This window comes from Podarcis pityusensis (assembly GCF_964106645.2).
Source record: "Podarcis pityusensis genome assembly, chromosome: 11".
Classification (NCBI taxonomy): domain Eukaryota; kingdom Metazoa; phylum Chordata; class Lepidosauria; order Squamata; family Lacertidae; genus Podarcis; species Podarcis pityusensis.
This window is the reverse complement of record NC_138036.1, coordinates 35,766,984-35,787,225: the sequence shown is the minus strand read 5'-3', so window position 1 is coordinate 35,787,225 and position 20,242 is coordinate 35,766,984. Positions and strand designations below refer to the sequence as shown.

Genomic DNA, 20,242 nt, shown 5'->3' with positions numbered 1-20,242 from the left:
TGTCAGGGAAGAGAGAAATGCAGTGACAAGAGAGAATGAAGATCAGCATCAGAAACAAGAGGGGAGCAAAGATCAGCTTGGGGAAAAAGAGGAGTGAAGATCAGCATTGGAAAGAAAGGGGGAGCAAGGATCAACATTGTGATGTGTGTGTGTGTGTAAGGATCCTCAAAAAAAGCACCCTTAACAAACCACAATGGGCAGGGGGTCACCCCTGCCAATTTCAAATTCGCCTCTGCTGCCAAAACGTCTGGGACCAGCCCTGACATTAGCCAAAACTGCATACAAAAATGTGTTTCTTAGAAGAAATTTGTGCAATTTATTTTTTATTTTTGCAAATTGGTTCAGAAACCTGAAAAAAAGAGAAACAGAGACGACAAAAACTTACAGTTCCTTCTACCCCTAATTACAAACAATTGAGACAGAAAACAAGAGGCTTCTTCAAGTAGAACCTCTGCAGGCATCCCTGTTAAGTTGGCCTGGGAATGGACTTCAGGATGTTGCCTTCAGGTTGTAAATTTATTATGCAGTGTGTGTATTTCCTGCATGTTCGGACACGTAGCTTGGCTCTTGCCAGTTAACTGAAACAATCATCTAACTATATAGTATATTAGTTAAAGTTTGACCAATTGAGTTCCCATGGTTTCCTTCTCCCCACTGAATGCATTTGTGTGCAGTGGAAAGGAACTGCTAAGTGGAATGCATCCAGGATATTTGGCCTACGGGTGCCTTATTGCAGGCATCAGGATGTTAGTCTAATGCATACCTATGCTAAACTTCTAAAGACACCCTTGTTCTTGTAAAGCCTATAAAGCACGACAAATTAAAAGAATTCATTTGTGGTTTGACAAATAACCCTATATTTTCCCGTTCTGTTCACACACTTTGTAGAGGAAAAGCAAGGATGGGCAGAAAGAGAAGACAAAACTTTCTCAGTTCAACAGTAACCCCTTTTTCACCAGTGTGTAAGTGCAAGAAAAAGTTTTAAAAGGTATCAGGGGACTGTAGTGTTTAAAACTAGGAGAATCTGGTAAAGAATCTTGCCTGTAATGAATTATTAAGCAATTGTGTGTGTGCTGTGTGTTGATCCTTAGTTTCAATGGATTTATTTGTCATGCCTAAAAACTGGTTCTTGGGTTAGCTTTGTAGAGTTCCTCTGTAGGACGTGCTAGTGGTTCATAAAAGTAATTTGGGTTATTTGGTGATTTGATTTGGCAACACTCCAGTTAATGCTGTGCCACCAAAACAAAAGGGGGGGGGGAATCAAAGAGAGATTAGCCATAGCAAGAGTGTGACTAACTAAAAAGCAGATGCACAAACTTTTTGTGTGTGTTTCTGGGCAAATGCATATTGTGCATGCCAAGAGTGCAAACGGGTTGAAAAGACTCCTGGGTCCTTTACTGCATTTTACTCTGAAGTCCTTGCTTACAAGTTCTTTTTGGTTCATAGACACATCATTGAAAAGAAAGTTACTAATGGCATCACTTTAATAAATTTTGACCACCCCTATTACATTTTAACTTGTTTGATGTCTTTCCGTCTGGGGAAGAAGTTAATCAGTGGCTGTAGGCTCAATGTTCAGAGGTGGTTTCATCCTCTCTGTTCTTAATGTTTAGGACTGTGGCTGCTTTGTTGCTTAGGTAGCCAAAGCGGAACCACCCATGCAGAAGAGAGAGGAATCAACTAGAGTCCCAAAGTTTTGCAGAAGTATAAACATAGCCCAATGAGTACCTGAGCCCAGAATGTTGACTGACAGTTAAGAGGGGGGATGGGAAACTGGGTGGCAGAGGGATTGGGACAGAATATCATGAAAGGGGAACACTCTATACCAGGCACCCCCAAACTCGGCCCTCCAGATGTTTTTGGGACTACAACTCCCATCATCCCTAGCTAACAGGACCAGTGGTCAGGGATGATGGGAGTTGTAGTCCCAAAACATCTGGAGGGCCGAGTTTGGGGATACTTGCTCTACACTATGATGTTTCCACACCATAAATTAAAAGCACATCGCTTCTCCCAAGGAATCCTGGAGATTGTAGTTTGTTAAGGGTGCTGGGACAGTATTGCTGTGAGAAGTAAACTACAATTCTCTGGATTCTTTGGGAGAAGCCATGTGCTTTAATGTATGGTGTGGACATGGATTTTGCTGCAGGTCTGAGGATACCAGCTACTATGGAGGAAGCTGCGTCCTTGCGTTGCGTGAGGGTCCCCCCGAAGCCTCATTCTGTAGACTGCTGGGAACAGGATGTTGGATGGGTTGACCCTTGGTCTACTGCAGCAGGCCCCTTCTCAGGATCTTAATTTATATTAAAAGGTTTGCTTTCTCATTCATCTGATGTAGCAATTCCTTGCCAGGTTATCATGAGTAGGTAGTCTATTACAAAGTTTGGAACATGGAACGAAGGGGAAGGCCAAAAAAGATCCAGTGAACAATTCATGTAGGGTTTAGGCTTAAAAGTGTGTTTTAAAGGGCAAGTTTCACATCTCGAAATTCTTGTGAAGGAACTTTCTGCCATAGAGTGAGACCACGACTTCTTGGAAAGGATTCCCATTTATCACGTCTCAAATGAAAGCATTCCTTGGACACAAATGTCTTTTTCTTCTTTTGTCTAATCACCGAAGGGCAAAGTGAGAAGGAAATGTCAAAACTGAGGAACAGTGGTGCATAGAGAGCACTCACTCTGGAGCTCAACCAGCTTTTGTGAGGGCCTGGGCGATTTGTCAAATGGTTGTGGCATAAGTCAAGCCCTGAGGTTGAAAGGTCTTGACCTAAGGAGTGCTAGAATCAGACAGTAAAAGCAAGAAGCCTGCTAGAAGTTTCAGCTGTAGTGGAGAGGAACAATGATGGGTGCTGGACACAACAAAAGCTCATCTGCATAATTCAGGTAAGTAATTTTATTGAAACTGACAAGGATGTGACAGGCTGAGAAAGAGAAGAGAGCATGCTCTCACTGGGAACCTTTAAAGCTCTTCAGTTAGGTATGTGAAAATAAGTGACAGCTAATCTCTCTACTAAAAAACCTGTAAACAATGCCATTTTACACAGGGCTCACCTATGACCTTTATATAGATCAGCCCATCTATGGCTTGGCCAGGCCTGGCTACAGGACCCATCAAGCACAATAATGTGACTATAGATTATGCTGTAAGCTGTACTTTTCATATTTTATCTCAACATATTTTGTTTTTTTAATCGCTCTTCACCTTTGGCAGTTATGTCGGAGAGTTTGTTGCTCATATTGGTGTTGAGAATGCTGACTCTGAAGAGTTCTTGCTTCAACCAAATATGAAGTTATTTTCATGCAAAAGGACCATTCTACAGTTTCAGCTTGCATGGGGTCATCCTGGAACTATAAACCCTCAGGACTATAGGTCATAAGGCAGCAAGTCTCTGCTTTAAGACTTGTATGGTTATTGGTATTACTAAAGCTATTAAACTCCTTCATTAATCTCCCTGTGCCGAGCCTTTTAAAAAATCTTATTTCTGCTACAAGTATTCTTTAAGAGTGAAACACACTACATTTCAAACAATGCAGATTTCAAAGATATCCCTGTTCTAGTTCACTTATTTATTACATTGAAAACAATCAAACCAGTGGCTTTTAATGAAAAGGCAATATAGACATACCAAGGTTGACAGGAATGTAGTCTTGACACAAGTGGAATTTTCTCAAGCAATTTATGAGGGGAAAGTGTTTATATGAAAAACATTTATTTGCAGAGGAAGAGCAGCAAATATGGAACCAACCACTTTTCAGTCAGAGATCTGATTCATACCACCCCACCTGGCTCTATGCATGTGATGAATTCAGAGTGAATTTTATAGGTGGGTGTACGTTGGCCACTGTGAGAACAGGATGTTGGATGGATGAGTAACTGGCCTAATCCAGAAGGCCTATTCTTATGTTCAAGGCAAAGTGGTCATCTGATTGTTCTGCCTCACATCTAAATCCATTCTCAGTGCGCAATAATGTGAGCAATCCCACCCCAACCTGAAAACACTCACACACACAAATTGTTTTGCAACACAGCAAACCACAAAACACTGTGAAGTTACTCACCCGGATGCAACTGTAGGGACAGCTGTAGAAGCAGGAACATAGGAAGCTATTTCCCCATCTAGTCTAGTATTGTATATTCTGACTGGTAACAACAACAACAACAGTAATAACAATTATTTTATTTATAAATCACTTCTCGTGAAGCACCTCAAAGTGATTTACATATAAAAGTTACTCATATATAAACAGTTTTAAAAACTGCATATAAAAACAATTAAAACATATATAAATAGGAAAGCACTTTAAACTCTCCTGAGTCTCAGAAAGGGCTTTCATGTCATCTTTTTAAATTGAAAGTAGCAGGAATTGAACCTAGGCCTTCTGTATTATGTGCACTGTCACTTTTAAATGTTCCTATTATTCAATGTTCCTATTATGTTTTAATTATTGTTAAGTCTCCACTTCTTTCTTCCATAATGAAACCAAAGGTGGCATACGTAGAGTGCCCAGGACCCAGCCTCAAACCTGCTTAGCTTCAGCAAGGTGGCTCCATCATTTGCCCCCAAACATGTCAAGCAGCAGAGACAGGTACTGATGCAAGCCACTCAGTGTGAGCTTCCTGGCCGATTGGGGATTTGAACCTAGGTCATCTCATCCTAGTCCAATACTCTACTGAACTGGCTCTCAAGACTCGACACTTCTTTGGTGCAGGTAATTTCTGTTGCTGTGCCCAACATTCTGTACCAAGTGATAAGAAACATACTATAAATATGGCATAAAGGTTTTGTTTTGGGGGTGGAAATTGATGAAATACCAGACAGCACCATTTGACTGGGGTTGCAGAGAGAGAGAAGCCCCCAATAATATTTTCTCACACCCAAGTCACAAAACCCCTATGGCATCCCAGTGCTGGAAATACACAGTCGTTCAGCTTTATTTCCAAAGGGCACGGAGCGCATGCACTTTTTGACCCAGCTGCAGAGCCTTCCACCTAACAGGAAGTAGCTCAGAGTTCTGGCACCATCCAGTGTTGATCACAGTATTATAAGCATCAGATGCATAATTCACAAGGCTTAATGAATATTCCAATTCATGACAGCCAACTGGCTCCATAGGTCACACCTCCCAGTCTCATATAAATAAAGAATGAGATACTGGAAAGCATACCAGCTGAACCCAACTGAGTGCCAAAAACATGCATATTAATGAGGCACAATAAAAGATATACTTGACTCAGGAAGTAGTGCTTGTATTGTTTTCAGCTGCAGAGAGAGAGAGAGAGAGAGAGAGAGAATTGAATTGTAGCCCCACAGAACAAGAAAAGAAGAAGGAAAGAAAAAGAAACTCACCACAAAGTACGAAATCAAGGTTTATTTGTGATATTCTTACTCCAGGTTTCATCAGGTTGATAACCTCTTCAATCACTCTCCATTGCAACACCGAAACCTTCTGGAAAAATCAGCACCCTCTGCTCCCCTATTCCTGTGCAAGCCCCCACTTGGTAACTAAGGAGAGGAAGTAGCTCAACAGCGCTGTTCTTTTATGTGTGCTGTTTAGACCTTGGAACAGGATGAATGGTAGTTTAGATGAATGCATCTGTGCCATTTTTCTTGGCCCCAAGACTATGTTTCCTCACTACCATGACATCTGAACAGAAGGAGAAAACATCCCCCTTTTGTGGCAAGCTAATTTAATTTGTACCTTCCACCTAGGGGTAAATATGTTTGTCTGTCTGTCTAAGCTCTCTTTGCCTACTTTCTTTTCTCACGGGAAACCCTGCTGGGTTGAAGGCAGGATATTGCTTAGCGCTCTAACTTTATTTTAAGGTAATTTAATTTTAAGCAGACTTACACCCACTCCAATGTGAAGCAACTCCAGAAGGTCTCTTGGGATAAGCCTTAATGACTTTTGCATGTCTCTTGTGCCATAGACTTCAAGGCTTTTGTTGTTTAGAAGGTGTTTGTCTGTTGAAAGAAATAGTTTAAAAGAAGGTCCCTTTGGAAATATCCGACCTATAAGATGTGCGTTTCTCCCACCCCGCATGCCAACAAAATCCCAAAGCTTTGCATATTGATCACCCAGCATTAGAAACCATTGACCTTTGCTCTTAGTTTATCTGGTGCATTATTTGTTCTTTGACCTTGTTTTGTCTGAGAATTCAAGTCAGGAGATTTTAAACCAACACTCAACGTATTTGTTTACTGCCAAATATTGAGGTGGGCTGTGACATGGACAATTCCAAATTCACCAAGACCATCTGAATTTGACAGCATTTTAGAATCAGCAAACAAGGTAAACACTCGGAGCATTTTCGCTCAGCGCAGAATAGTCCCTCTAAGCTAGTTAGGAATTTGACTGAGTGAGAAAATGAATCTTAAATCCACATTACATGGCGATTCTAACCCATTTTGCTTATGCCTACACAACACCATAAATTGTTCCTGAAGAAAATACTTTAACACCAGGCAATCAGATTTTAATGAAAATGAAATGCACAGATATGAAACAAGAGGTATGGATCTTGTGGGTAGACCAGATTCTGAACTTTCTCACCCCTGCTGGCCATTCTGGTAGGTGGGTAGGAATCCCTGCCTAGGAATCTGGAGTGTTGAAGGACTATCTGGTTTTTTGTGTGTGTACAAAAGTGATCACATGATTTCAACTTTAGAGAAACTAAAGTGATAGCTTAGGATGGGAAGAATAAAGATCAAGGGCAACAGGAGGGGCAAGTAGCTCTTGTGTGCTTACAGGATTATGTGATTTGGCCCCTTATACTGAGTTCCTGAACAAAATGTATACTGCAGCCCAAGACTTCCAGCTACTGGGCCATTCCCAGACAGTGGCATAGAAGCATAGCAAGCTCCTTCTACTGAGTACGACCATTGGTTAATCTAACTCAGTTTTGTTGACAGTGACTGGAAGGGGCTCTCCAAGGTTTCATACATGTGTCTTCCCAGCCCGACCTGGAAATACCAGGGATTGAACCTGGAACTTTTTGTATGCAGCACATGTGCTTGACCACCATGTCATGACTCTTCCTCGCAGTGACTCAATTTCTCCCAAAATTTATGAAATTCCACTGACTTTAATGGGATCACTCTAGAGGAATTTTTTTTAGGACTTCAGTCTTTAGGGCAGCAGTCCCACATATAACTAAGCAAGCCTCTCTCATTGGTAACCAGGGTAGAGCAAGGTGTCCTGTGTCTGTGCATCTCTTCATCTGCCACTACTGAGAACAGTAGCCTCAGATGCAAATAGGTCTGTGGATTGCACACCTAAATTTATATGTAAATTAACCCTGGAATTTTTCACCTGAAATGCTTGGTTCATGCTTCTTTCAAGTGACTTGTTCATACAACAAATCTGAATCTGTCTTGCTGTAGTCAGAAATTTCGATAGACATATGGTATAGGGACTTTTAGATCAATCACAGCAATCTTAATGATTAATCATGACACCATTATTGTTTTGCTGGGAAATTATGTGATCATTTTTCTCTTCATGTATGTTGTAAATGAGCCATAACATTTGCACAGAGGGAATACTCTCAGATCCAGATGTGTTGTTTAAGAGACTATATTATGTATCAATGCCAATGAAATATCATTTGCTATTGCTACTATACCATCTACAGTGAAAGCCTATTATTTGCTGCACAAACTTGAAACCCGACATAATGTAGAACTGCCTCTCTTTAGATGCAGAAGATCTTGTGAAATGGAGTGAAGGCACCACAATTGGAGTATAGCATTTTTGTGTGCTACTACAAAACTACATAGGTGAGCATTTGTGCTTTTCCTCCCCCTTATTCCTACAGCATTCTCAGGTAGGCTCTACATTACTCTACATGTGAGTGTTTCTTTTGAACGAATAGAATGCCTTCTGCTTCTATGTTCTATGTACCTACTAGGCAAAAGCCAAAGGAGCACTAGCCATCCCCATGTGCACACAGCTGCCTGAGATCAAAGGGATAGCCCAAGGGCCCTAGAGTACTCTACCACTACCCCTACTCCCACCACACATGCACGCTTACTGCAGAATACCGGGTGATTGCCATGAACAAGTGGCCCATGCATTGCCATGCATATTCCCAGCTAACATGCCCTGGTGGAGAGATGGGGAACTGGTGGCCCTCCAGATGTTGTTCAACTCCCATCACCCTGGACCGTTGTCTATGCTGCGTGAGGCTGATAGGAGTTGGAGTCCTACAACATGAGGACGGCACAGGTTCCCCATTCCTGCTCTACTGAGTGACTTGTATCCAGATGCAAGAAAGAGCTGATGGTGATATGGAAGACGCAACAAACCTTCCTTTCCTGATAGTGGCTCAGTGTACAGGCACCCCATCACAGAGGGGAACAGAGAGGGGGCGGATTGTCCTTAGATTTGTTCACATCATTAGAATTCCAAAAGCTCTGACTTTGCACTTGTCTCGTGGAAGCTAATTTGACTCCTTAAGAATGAGCTTAAAGGACTGTGCTCTGCTACCAGGCACTCAACGAACAGGGTCAATACTGTAGTGTTAATAGATGCCAGAGGCATTCGTTTTAAAATGGCAGGCCCAATCAGTGAGTGGGGAACAAAAAAAACTATAAAGGAACCAAGGGCATTGAAAGCTGGAGGAGGGGCACCAGGGAGCGTGCCTTGAAATATTCAGCACTTAGGAGGCTCTTGTGAGAAGATTGCTTCAAACAAATATCCTCGAGCTCTAAAGCATTTGCTTTAAGGGCAAAAATCCAACTCTTAAGCCATTACCTTTTGACAGCAGTTCAGGCCTTTAGTGAGTAGGCTCCTTAAGTGTTTGCTTTGCTCTTAGGTAAATTAAATGACTATACTTGTACGTTGCAAGATGCAGGGAAATGAGTAGATGGCTATCTGTATGTCAGGTTTTTGTTTTTTTAAAAGAGGGTATTTCTAGCACCCTGGCTTTGCCATGTAAATCAAAGCTATCCACCAGTCCATTACAATCTAAACTCTTAGAGCCTTTATGGACAAAGGGCTTAGTTGTTTAGACAGCAGCAACATCTGCTTACACTCAACCCCCTTGTCACAGAGTGGCTGGTTAAAAGCTCAGCATCTCTCTTCTGCTCATTTCATGGTGTATTATGTTTCATGTGGGAATATCTGATCTCTAAGGCTTGACCAGTACTTTAATCTGGTGGACTGTAAAGACTTTGCTGCTTGTACTAAGAATCAGATCATCACCTCCCTAGCAGTCAGGGGACTGTAACCAGGCTCATTTGCTGGACAGTTGAAACATTTCCTTTGGTCTCCAGACACCTTTTTGAAAAGTATTAGCTTTCTTGTGTTGCTCTGAAGCTTTGAGCTGCTATGTAAACATTTCTCCAGTTCCATTAGAGAGGGGGAGAAAAGCAGAGTGTTTGCTTTGGAGTTTCTCTAATATTGCACGCACACAACAAAACCTGTTAATTCCATTCAGACCACAACAATAGAAAAAGTCCAGAATCACCTCCCCTCTGATATTTTCATAGCACAGGAAAGTGCTATATATATGTCAACATGATGTGGTTTCTTTCACACATACTTCAGAAAAGAAGCAAGCCATTTTTTAGCTTTAAATTTAATCCAGATACACTGCCACTTTATCTTCACTACCAATAGCAGTTGGAGTCATTCTTGCCATGGTTCTGTTGCCAATGCAGCTCCATTTTGTCCCAGGACACAGTGCTGATGACCCTCTACAAGCGGGTCTTTCCCAGATGGACATACGACCCCCACGTGCCAGAGCCACCACAGGAGAGTTTGAGCAGCCTCCTGCCTGGCCAGGAGGAAGAGGAAATGGATTAGCAGCTGCAGGGGACCCAGTTTTGTCTAACTGTGCACTTGGCCTATGTTCATTTGTATCCTATTTATTTTTGGAGGAAAATAATATTTCCAAGACAATTTTTAAAAAATGGAGTGTTTGTTGTGGGGGAGGAAGGGAAAGGAGAATGCTAGCTGCTTTGAGACTCCTTCGGGTAGTGATAAAGCCGGATATCAAATCCAAACTCCTCCTCCTCCTCCTCCTCCTCCTCCTCCTCCTCCTCCTCCTCCTCTTCTTCTCATGGAAGAGAGGGCTATCATTGGCTACTAGCCATGATGGCTATCCTCTGCCTCCACAGTTGGAGGCAACAATGCTTCTGAATACCAGTTGCTGGAAACCAAAGGAGGGGAGAGTGCTCTTGTGCTCAAATCCTGCTTGCTGGCTTCCCACAGGCATCTGTTTGGCCACTGTGAGAACGGGATGCAGGATTAGATGGGCCATTGGCCTGACCCACCAGGCTCCTGGTAGGTTTTTATGTTCTCAAAGCTTCCAAGTTGCCCTTCTAATAGCTGCCACTCTGGCAAAGGCTACAAGGACAGGGGACCCATTTTTCAACCCAGGAGCCACATTCTATCTAGGGTAACCCTCTGGGGGCCAGGGGCAAAACTAGGCTTAATTTCACCCAGGTCAAAGACACAGTTTGGCAACCCTCCACACACATTTGTGTACATGCACACAGACGGGCGGGGAACCTCAACGACACCCCTCTGGAGGCTTCACCTGGGGCAAGAAACCCCGGCTAGCCCCCTCATAGCTACAGAACTGCTGGGGGCCACATGCTGGGGCCACCTTAACAGCAGAACATCAGTTATTTTCACTTCCCTTTACGGCCTACTACTACTGCAACATACTGAGGACTGTATCAACACTGCATGCAGTGTGCGATGGGACAGATTGTGAACAAGGTCTTGCCTGTTAGAGAACAGCCCCACCATTGCAAAATAAAAAGACAGGCTTGGAGAAAATTTCTAGGAAGTAATACATATGAGAAGGAAGTCTAATAGAATCGTCCTTTTAAGGGAGAAAGATGTTCTTGGCAAGAGGAGCTGATTTATCACTGCTTCTACCACCACATCAAAATAAGATATTAGTTTTCTGTCATTTATTTGTCAAATAGACTAATACTGTCTGAAATGTGTATAGAGAGAGATTGATAGACTCGCAGATATTGGCACATAGACATTTATGGTTATCGACAGAGCTTAACTCTTTTCCAAAGTTTTTTAAAAACTAATATTGGCATTCTGTTTTACACATTGACACTCAACATGATGTACTGTAGGTGGCTTTGATAGTTTCAGGGGTCTGGATTGGCTTTTGCTGTCCCCTGGGTTCAGAAAGCTGTTTGGTGATTACGGCTGCAAACCTCTACATGCCTACCTGGGAGTAGGTCCCATTGAACTCAGTGGGACTTACTTCAAAGTAGACAAGCATATGGCATAGGACTGTGCTGGATGAGAGCTTTTTTCAAAGAGGAAAGACTACTGGTGTGCAGTGTGCCATTCAACCCTGCTCTAACTCGCTCCAATTTCCCCTTTAAAGGGTCTTGCATTTAATTATTGTTTCAATTCAGTGGAACGCCAAAAGCAGTTTGGGGCGCCTGGGGACTGTCTTCTAAGATATCACTTAGACTGCAATTCAGTGCATACTTACCTGGGAGAAAGTGCCACTCAATTCACTATACTTCTGTTGATGCAGCCTAGAATAGTATTTGTGGGGTTTTTTGTTTTGTTTGGGTTTTTTTTTTTTTTGATGCTGCTGCATCACACTGTTCTCATGTTAAGCTTGTGGTCTACTAAGACCCCAGTATCCTTTGCACATGTATTACTGGCAAGACAGGTGTCCACCACCTTATATTTGTGCAGCTGGTTCTTCCTGCTGCTGTAGAACCTTATCTTTGTCCATTTTGAAAATCTTTTCATTGGTTTAGGCCCAGTTCATTGGACAAGGCCATCTTGAATCCCAATTCTGTCTTCTGTGGCATTGGCTGCCCCTTCCAGCTTGGTGTCATCTCCAAATCTGATGAGCATCCTCTCAATTCCTTCACCCATTTATAAAGATGCTGAACAACAATGGGCCCAGGAGAGAACCCTGTGGCACTCCACTTGTCACTTTTTTCCAGGATGATGAGGAACCATTAGTGAACACTCTTTAGTTCGGTCAGTCATCCAGCAAAAGATCCACCTAATAGTTACCTCGTCCAGTCTACATTTTACCAGCTTCTCCACAAGAATATTATGGGGGACTTTGTCAAAAGCCTTACTTAAACTCCTGAACTTTTCAAAACTCTTAAGCTGCATAGTAGCAGCATGAGGCATTGCACATCTTTTCCATCAGGCAGTTACAGATCAGATACTGGAAAAAGTTGCCTTAGGAAACAAACTGCGAAGCTGGTGTTGCCTCATCAATCTTTACATGCCACTGGGATGAATGAATGGCATTGTGGCATTGTTGAGACACTAGTGGCAAACATAATGCATGGCAGCAAGGGGACAGAATTGGAAACAAAGGCCCAGATTCATGCAGTTCACAATGGTCAATGATTCATTGGGAGAACATTAAAGATTTATCTTTAAGTATTTGAGTTCCATATTAGTTTTTAATCCAAAGAGAGAGCTAATCTCCAAAATCTGTTGACTAATGTCTTGGGTGGATGAACCTCACAACAGGCAGGTCTCAATATGCATATCATATTCAAGTTTGGAGCCTGGAGCCTGAAGATATTCCTCTTCTGTGTTTAAAGATTTATGTCTGTTGGTAGGACCAAGCTAAGGGAGAGGTGGGAGGAGGACCTTGTAAATGGTAGAGACACAGCTGCTGAGTAATTAGATTGGGGTCAATTGATGAAATAGCTTGGGTGTAAGAGGGACGCAGGTGGCGCTGTGGGTTAAACCACAGAGTCTAGGGCTTGCCGATCAGAAGGTTGGCAGTTCGAATCCCCGCGACAGGGTGAGCTCCCGTTGCTCGGTCCCTGCTCCTGCCAACCTAGCAGTTCAAAAGCACAAAGTGCAAGTAGATAAATAGGTACTGCTCTGGCAGGAAGGTAAACGGTGTTTCCGTGCGCTGCTTTGGTTCACCAGAAGTGGCTTAGTCATGCTGGCCACATGACCTGGAAGCTGTACGCTGGCTCCCAATAAAGCGAGATGAGCACCGCAACCCCAGAGTCAGCCACGACTGGACCTAATGGTCAGGGGTCCCTTTACCTTTACCTTAAGAGGTAGGTGATTAGTGCACAAGTTCTTACGGAGGACCGGGATCAAAATATTGGTTGCTGAAAGAAATGAAAACAAGGAAAAACAAGGAATATCTAATCAAGTAACAAGCTAAAGATAACCCTATACTTTGAAGATTGCTATTAATTCTAACTACACTTTCTCCCAGGTACTGTAGCTGAATTTGAGTCAATGTTGTTTCTGTGTCTGTGGAAGGCAGCATGAATAGTTCAGCAGAATTTGTTTGTTTACCTAATACTATTGGACCCTAAGCATGCCTACTCAGAAGTAAGAATGACTGAGTTCAATGAGAGTTAAATTTACTAGGCCACAGTGAGCAACTGAACTACAAAAGTTCCAGCATCTCAGGTGGGTTCACAGGCGGGGAAGGAGGCAACTTGCTGTTTGAAATGGCCAGGTGTAGCACCTACCGGTAAGTGGACTGACTTCTGTTAAAGCATCCTGATCTGATATTTCTTGTGGCAAGCTTGCTGGGACAATTTCCCTATTCAGATGTCTATTCATTGAGAGGATCATTGTGGTAGATCTAAATTCTTCTTTAAAGACAGATAGGCCTGGCTCACACATAATACTATGCCATGGTTTGTTTAGTCAAAGTGTGGTTTGCCTAAATACCCAAACCCAATCCTGCAGACTAATGATGATTTATTTTCTTGCAACAAACCATGATATGGAGCCAAGGGTTTTTGTTGACTTAAGAATCATGGCTAGACTTAACTATGGTTTGGGATTATATTGGAACCCAACAGTCTTGCTTAATTGTGGTTGTTTGCCCCTCCCCCCCCCAATTCCAGGCACTCACTTGCTGACAGAGGCATGAGGCATGAGTGACTGGAAAATGAAACCAGTTACAAAGCTAAGTAACTCTGACAGGTGCTTTTCTTGAAGAAGCACTCATATTCCACCTTTACCACAGGCTCTTTTCTCTGCCCAACTCTTCACAGCAAGACCTTCCTCGCAAGCCAGTTAAAGGGGCCTGACCTTTTGCCCTATACATAATTTATTTATTTATTTTTCAAATGGAAGGATACACTAGCCAAGAAAATGTCTATTGCTCTACTAGTGTGGTAGGAAAGGTTGGTAGGATAGGGTTAAAGAGTTGTGCCAATTATGCTCTGCATATCTGGTTTGACAAGCCAATAGCATCCAAAAACCTATTGGCACTGAAAAATTACTGGCCCAATCATCTCTATGGTCAACTGGGGCACTCTCTAGACTATTAACTACACTAGCAGTGGCGACTCTGTGGCCATCCAAATGTTGTTGGACTGTAGTGCCCACTAGCCCCAGGCTAATGGTCAGGGAAGAGGGAATTTGTAGTCCTCCAACAGACAGGGGGTCACAGGTTCCTCAGCCATGAACTACATCATATTTAATAGCTGGAAATCAGATGAAGCTGTGTCATTCATTCATCTGTTTGCTTTTCATTTAGATTTTATTAGACCATAAGATGTACATAATTCGGGTTTTGGATCAGGCTCTCTGTATGTGTCACAACATTTTCCTTTCAGTTTTGTTTTATACTTCAAGTATTTAGATTCTCAATTACTGTTTTCTATAGTGTGGCATATACACACAAAGGTTTACATTTTCATTAAACCAGTCATGACACTTTGTTCACAGGCAAGGCAGTGAAAACATGCCATAAAATGTGGCGAGAAAGTGATAATTGTGGAAGTAAATCAACATTAAAAAATATCATGCACACATTTTAATGTTGACATATGGCTTTTCACTTTCTTTTTGAACTGACAGTATTGTTTGTTTTGTGCATAGTAAATATTGTATATAGCACAAATCACCATGAAATTACTGTGTAGTCACTTGATCATTTAATTATCACGTAGGTACATAATAACTCCATGGCTATTTAAACCCTTTTGATTGCTTTAATTATGCTCTGAGTTAATTGTTCCCATCCACCGACATGGATGTATGTCAAATAGTTTGGTAAACAAGAGATTTCCCCCCCACCTCTTTTACAAAAATTGAGCATGAATGAAATGGGGGTTTGTAAAATGGGGAAAAAATAATCTCAGCTTTAATTATAGCATTTGGCACCTGATTACTATAATCTGTTTCACCTACAGTATCATAATGTAGTTATGTATTTCTAAGTGACACTGTCATGCATTGCAATTTGTCACTGATATGTATGTAACAATACAGAGGATAATTTCATTTGCAAATATACAAATAATAATTCCGTTATAATGCAGTCCAAGTGTAGAGCTATGCTGGAAAGTGGATTCATAAAACAAACCTCAGTATTTCTGTCTCCATGATAGGCAATGACTTTTGCCTGTGGCATTTTCATATATTCATATGTATTCTTAAGGTGCCTTGAATATGGAAATCAGATCTGGGAGGCCCATCATCTCAAGGCACCTTTAAGGCCTTCTTACGCATCATATTGTGACTGGCAACCTACCAGCCAAAGTGCTTGCTCACCAGTAGGGAGCATAAACCCTAATTTATTAAGATCAGAAAAGCTGCAATCCTATGTATAGTTTCCTTGGAGTAAGTCTCATTGAGTTCAGTGATACCTCTGACTGCTAAAGGTTTTAAAAAACAACCACACTGAGTTTTGCCAAAAGAGATTTTAAGCCAACTGAAATAGAACCTTTAGTTTTCAATTCGAAAGCAAAACCATCTTGCAAAGAAGTGCTACCATTAAACTGCAAGCATGAAGTGGAAACCCCATCAAAGAAAAAGAAAAAAGTATTCATCCTCTGCTTATTTTCCTCATTTTCTGACCTTTTCTATGCTAATCTGTCACAAACAAAAGAAAAAACTGACAGCATTGTTTTCACTCATTCATTTGCTAGGGAAAGGAGGGATTTGTCAATTACACCTGAATGTCTGATATGTGACATCATCACTCCTGCTCTGACCCAAGTTCCAGAACTGTGCTTCCTTGTATTTGACCTCTATTATCCCTCTTGATTATCCCACTCTAAGCCTAACATTGAGGAAAGCAGGTCAGTATAATAATAATAATAATAATAATAATAATAATAATAATAATAAAATTATTATTTATACCCCACCCATCTGGCTGGGTTTCCCCAGCCACTCTGGGCGGCTCCCAACAGAATATTAAAAACAGAATAAAACATCAAACATTAAAAACTTCCCTAAACAGGGCTGCCTTCAGATGTCTTCTAAAAGTCAGATAGTTGTTTATTTCGTTGACATCTGATGGGAGGGCATTTTAGAGAGGAGGACCACCACCGAGAAGGCCCTCTGCGTGGTTCCCTGTAATCTCACTTCTCGCAGTGAGGGAATCGCCAGAAGGCCCTTGAGCTGGATTATGGATTAATCCATAATGATGGATTATGCTGAGATTTGTTTGAATGCGTTCCATAGTTGCAAAGTTAAGCTGTAACAGGATATGGTTCTCCAAGAAGGCTGATCTTCGATTTTTATAGAAGTTAGGGCTGCTCAATGGAGCAACAGCTTCCATGAGGAAAGAAGATTGGAATTTGTCCGGAACCATGTTGATCTGACCATGTACAAGCAAAAACAGTGTTTGGCTGGGCATCTCGACAGCATATGAAAGAGAATGGCTTTTGTGCAATATCTCCAACTTCTGTCTGTGTGCAAAGCCCTATTCAGACATCCCCACTCATATGTTTTCCATCACATGAAATGGGAGAGCAAGAGAGCGCTTGCTACTCCATCTCTTTTGTTGCATTCCAAATGGCCTAACCTCACCAGGCTCTATGACTCTAAGCACTGGGGTGAAACCGGCTCCACTTGTGGAGGCTTCCTATGCAATTTATAGCCCTGATCACTGGGGTTGGGGAGAAAGTCTGTTCACATCTAAAAGTGAAGTCACTGAATTCACACTTTGCAAAGCAATACAGAACCATAACACAGGCTTCCTTCAAAATTCGTATTTCTCTGAACTTTGCGGTGCAGTTCACCAGCCAAGCAATGTGTACAAAAACAGATATACTAGTGAAAACTGTGCATAAAAATGCACATATTAGTGAAAATAAGAGACACGAATGTAGGACATTTCAGAAATTTGCTTTGCAAATATTGCACAGAACAATGTGAATATTAGCAGATTTTCATGGAACTTAACCCCCCCGGATGTGAAAATATGGAGTGCTGAACACGAGATCAAAAAAATGAGAAACTGATTGAAACCAAAATTGGCATCACCCCTCCCTACTGATGACACAGAGTTCTGAATCATATGGAAAGCATCCATGAATGGAGCCAGCTCCCCACTGCAGATGTTCAGCCCCAACATGTGGACGGTGATAGAGAGAGGTATCAGGAACATGATATTGGGGATGGGGGTGTAGATAGCAAGCACATATTCCCTCCCCCCACATGATTGGAAACACCTGAGCAGTCTGCTCAACATTTTCCATGTCTATATGTCTGGAACCTACAAAGCCGAATTTGAGTGGAATACAACCATTTGTTGTATCATTCTCAGGGACATCCATTTCCATATTACATTTTTATGCAAACAAGTAAAATGTTTTCATGTGTAGCTCCATAATTCACGTTCAATTTGCAAATGAAAACACTATACACCTACATGTGTCAGAAAGCTAGAATTAATAGAAGTAGGCAGTTTATAACAATGGGGTTTTTAAAAATAGCCCAACAAGAAATAATTATATGGCTGAATTTTATCTTGGCAATTACTGTTCCAAAAACTGATGAAGCAGGCCCGCTGTGAAGAGACTACCACGTAGTATAAGAGACATCCCACAGACATAAGTTCATTCAGAAGAAGCATATATTTTGCGTGCTGAGGTCCCCCAAATCATCCCTACCCCAATAACTCACACATCACACATAATTTTTGTTTAAGGTTTTTGGCATAATTTTGGCCACAACTTTTATTATCATACAAAATTGTGAGTGGTTGCGTAGGCATTGGTTATGACTAGCTATCCCCCCCGCCTTGGGGGATAGCACTGACTCCCGGATTCCAGCGTAAGTCAGTGTGGAGGAACAAGCAGGGCAACTGGGGCTGCGTTACAGACCCTTCAGTTCCTCCCTGCCTGCGCCTTGGGGTCTTACACGGCCCGCACCCGATTCCAGGGGTTTGGACAAGGGGATGGTAAGCCCCAGAATTCCTTTAACGGAATTCCCATTCCGCAGCAGCATTGGAGGGGTAGGCACAGCCAATCCATACCCCTCCACCAACCAATTTAACCAATGCCTTACCGCCAACCTTACAAGTTGTGACGATTTGCTACGTAGTAGGCAAAACCCAATTGGCACACACTAATCAGCCAAAAGGAAAAATTCCTACTAGGCCCCCGCACCAAGGCGGACGACCCCATGACAGGCAATAGCAAGGTCAGAGCGAAGCCCAAATAAGGGAGGGCGGGCGGGTGATCCGGTGTCCACAGCGAAAGAGAAAGGAACAAGCTGTGGACCCAGTATAAATAACCTCTGACTCCACCCCTTACTTGGCAACATCAAATTTACCCCAGTAACAACAGTCACCAATCAATTCAATTCCCTTGCAACAGCCTGGCTGGCAACTGAGGATGTTTTGTCTGGCCCCATCCGCAACACGTGCTCTCTCTTTAATGAGAACACGCTTTGCGTGCTGAGGTCCCCCAAATCATCCCTACCCCAATAACTCACACATCACACATAATTTTTGTTTAAGGTTTTTGGCATAATTTTGGCCACAACTTTTATTATCATACAAAATTGTGAGTGGTTGCGTAGGCATTGGTTATGACTAGCTATCCCCCCCGCCTTGGGGGATAGCACTGACTCCCGGATTCCAGCGTAAGTCAGTGTGGAGGAACAAGCAGGGCAACTGGGGCTGCGTTACAGACCCTTCAGTTCCTCCCTGCCTGCGCCTTGGGGTCTTACACGGCCCGCACCCGATTCCAGGGGTTTGGACAAGGGGATGGTAAGCCCCAGAATTCCTTTAACGGAATTCCCATTCCGCAGCAGCATTGGAGGGGTAGGCACAGCCAATCCATACCCCTCCACCAACCAATTTAACCAATGCCTAACCGCCACCCGAGCCCTTATGCTCGCCGCCAACCACTCACAAAGCAAACCACACCCTCAACTTGGACACCACTGCATCCAACCATACATCATTCCCAGACGTGGAAAGATGAACCCCATCAGCCCTGTATAAGACTTCCTCCTTAAATGAAATACGAGGGTGAGGAATCACGCATCCGCCCAAGCTCACCACCAACTTGCCCACCGCGGAATTAATCCGCTTCCTAACTTTCTCAGTGGATGCTGGGCAAGAACTGCCCCACCAAATGCGGCGCTGAAGCAACTGTGACCAAATCAATTTCGTATTAGGCACCATAGCCGCCAACTCCCTTAGGTCCTGTAAAATAACAGTACGCAGCGTATAGCAAGGAAAAGAAACCATATCATTCTCCCCAAGCTGCACCACAATCGCTGAAGGTGGGCCAAGCAGGAGGACACGCCTTTTTATGAGTGGCAAGAATTCCCTCCAACGCATCCCCCTTCTGGAGATCCAGGACACCTGCACATGCTGCGGAAGGCCCAGGCCATCTCCCAATCCAGACTGACGAGCTCTGTCAGCGGCCCAATGCACAATACTGTGGCCCACTATCCAGATACGGATAGTGCCCGGACCTAGGGTTAAAACAGAAATGTAAGTACACAGCCACATTATTTCCTCACATACGTTTTGAAAGCATCCGATCTCCATCGACCCAAGTCCTTTATCCTCTTCACGGATAAACCCCAATGGGCGGCTGTAGTTGCAGCACCAATCCGGAAGGAGTGAGGAGCGAACTCCGAAGCCTCAAGCCCACACGCTACAATGGCTTTACGCATCACCTTAGTGAATTGATGCCGTACTAGTGGGTGCCCATCTTCGTGAATAAACAGGGGCCCTTCACCCACTGGTCGCAAGGCCAGGTACCGCTTAAGGTCCTTTACCGGACAAGGGCCACCTTCCCCAGACGCCGGGAGCCTGATAACGGCTCCCCTACCCAGCTGATCCGTCTTTGAGTTTCTGATATTAATTTGCAAGTCAGACGGAGACATACTCACGTCCTGCAACAACAAGCCCCTGGAACCTCCATCCCGCTTTGGCTCAAGGACCACCTCTCCTACTCTCAGGGCCCCAAAGAAAGCCAATGAGAAAGCTGCAGAAAACAAACGGGCCTCGAATTTAGACCAACAGATGCTACGCA

The 20,242-nt window shown here is 43.0% G+C and overlaps 1 long non-coding RNA gene across 1 annotated transcript; it reads right to left on the bottom strand.

Annotated features, from left to right (window-relative positions):
* Positions 1-5,074: 5,074 nt before the first annotated feature.
* On the bottom strand, positions 5,075-13,095 carry LOC308458571. The gene is made up of 3 exons (XR_013977568.1): positions 13,032-13,095; positions 5,850-5,962; positions 5,075-5,260 (listed from the first exon to the last, which is right to left on the bottom strand). It is a non-coding gene; the product is annotated as an uncharacterized lncRNA (long non-coding RNA).
* Between the last annotated feature and the right edge of the window lie 7,147 nt (positions 13,096-20,242).